General features: G+C 35.4%; 1 long non-coding RNA gene across 1 annotated transcript; it reads right to left on the minus strand.

The window, feature by feature from the left end:
* Positions 1-391: 391 nt before the first annotated feature.
* LOC114015056 (uncharacterized) lies at positions 392-2,082 on the minus strand. The gene is made up of 2 exons (XR_003558804.2): positions 2,001-2,082; positions 392-1,407 (listed from the first exon to the last, which is right to left on the minus strand). It is a non-coding gene; the product is annotated as an uncharacterized LOC114015056 (long non-coding RNA).
* Between the last annotated feature and the right edge of the window lie 257 nt (positions 2,083-2,339).

The raw sequence follows: 2,339 nt of genomic DNA on the forward strand, positions 1-2,339 counted from the left end.
TCACCTGGACTTTTTCACCGAGAGAACAGTGAAATACAGGTGAAGAATCCTGCAGAAAAGATGACAATATACCTTGAGCGTGAGCTGTCTCCATAAAGTTTAGTAACTAATGGGTTTTTCAAGAGTGAGCTTGATTTTCAAATGTCTGGAATTCCAGCAAATAGAATCCTCCTTCATTTCACTCCTCCTTATGGTGGTGGGGGGTGAAGCAAGCAGATTCTGTGCTTCTTCGTTAAATTTAAATTTAGAGAGCGATGTATGAAGGAGGGTTAACGGAAAGAAACTGTGCTGTGACAGCAGGACTGCGGTCAGTTACTGGGGATTCTTTCAAGACATTCTGCTGACCAGGGCTCTGGCAAAATGCATTGACATAATAACAATTCCAGCTCTCTGCAGATAACACAAAGTTTAATCAAGCTAAGTTGTTATGACTGATTGAGGAAGAATTTGAGAAGCTATAATATAAAAACAGTAGAAACAGTTCAGTGTTTTACTTGTGAAATGGTTCTTCACTGGGAAACTATTTCATATAATTGCCATGATATTTTCTGCTATGACAAGGGTGGAATCGTTTGTCAAATGTTTGAAAAATAACAATGAAAAGTCTTCTTTTGCAGTTAAACTGTATGGGTAAGATAATTGAGAAACATTTTTTTTTTTTCTAGAAATTGTTCTTCCCTCATTTGAATGAAGAAGTATTTTGTTTTAAAATCGACATTTCTTGGCACTCTTATCTTCTCTTCCGTTCTTTGAATCTGTTTTCACAAAAACTGGTTCCCTTAAAGTTGGTCTGTTTATTACTCAACCCTTGATGAATCATATTGTTATGCATCATTTTGGGTTATTTCAGTGATAAGGAGTAGCCCATAATACAACATTTTGAGTAGTTGGTAGGAAACAGTAGAATTGTTTTGCTGAAGATAACAGAAAGCATCTGATAGCACAGTTATCCTAGACGGGATTTATTGAAGGAGAAAAATCTTGTAAATAAGAATCGATATTTCAAGCAATAAACTATAACATTTAATAGTGTACAAATAAAGCAGTAGTTAGGTGATCTTCACAGGATATTTCTGCTATAAAATTATAATGAAGTTATATTTTAAGTTCCAAACTCAGTTGGAGATGGAAGCTTTAAATGTTCAAATATTCTCCAGCAGGAATAATTCAGTTCTACTTTTTCTTACTTCACAAAAGTTCTTTCACTCATCTGGTTTCAGGAGGTGTCAGGACATGGTGCATTAGAGTCAGAAAGGGTACATCTCTGTGTGAATCTGAAAACTAACCAATACTGGATTTGTGTGTCAGAATCCACTCTGGATTGGTATGGAGAGTTAATTTTAAGAGGAGGTTGGTTCAGTAGATGACTGCAGACCAGTTCCTGATATGCGGATTTAACAACGGCTGCTGAACAGAAAAAGTAGAATTGTTTTGTAAGGATGGCAGGAAAGCAGCTATGCAGCTGTAAATACATATATATATATATATTTACTCTACACAATGTCACTAAAATTAAGTAACAGTACATGATGTTATGATGTTTAAAACAAAAATAATCAGGGCAATTTATTCTGTACTGCAACTACAATAGCTGACTGGCTCCAGGTGATGAATGTTATTTTTATGCCAGTCACCCTGCCAAGCTCTGCAGATTTTTTTACTGAATGGACAAAAAACGCTGTGGACCAGATTACAATCAACAAACTCTGTTTGACTTGTCCCTAATATAATGGTGGTGAGAATCAGTTTCTTCTGTGCTTTCTCTAGTGTCTGTTAGTAAATAAGACTAAACTGCACTAGTCAGATGAATTTTTTTTCATCATGTTACTCTTATTTGCCCGTATCCAGGGCTGGCACTGTGAGTTAATATAAGTCATTCCTCTAGTGTATTGTTATATTTTGAGGTGTTACAGTCACATCCTTTCCCTCCACCCCCACCCCCCCCAAAAAAAAAAAACCAACAAAAAAAGTAATGTTAATTTCCCAGCTAAAATACATACCTGTCAGTTCTCGTAGGCAGGCTGAAGGCATTCTGAAGTGTGCTTGCCAAAGATTTTATGCAACACAAGAAACATTGCAGCATTAGTTGAATATTAACACAAAAGTTCATGGTTTTGAGGACTCTTTTCTCTTCAGCAAGATGATAAGCTTTCAAGGTTTGCTAACAAAGAAGTGAACTGTACGTTGCTAACTTTTATCTGAGAATATTTGAAATACAATATTTTCTACTTATTAATTTTGATGCATAAGAGAATTACCCACTATAAAAATAACACCTTAAAAATTCTTCAGTGAGCAGCAGCAGAGAGTTATTTTCCTTAGAAAGATCTAATTTTTTT

The sequence above is a fragment of the Falco cherrug genome, chromosome 15, assembly GCF_023634085.1.
Source record: "Falco cherrug isolate bFalChe1 chromosome 15, bFalChe1.pri, whole genome shotgun sequence".
NCBI lineage: Eukaryota > Metazoa > Chordata > Aves > Falconiformes > Falconidae > Falco > Falco cherrug.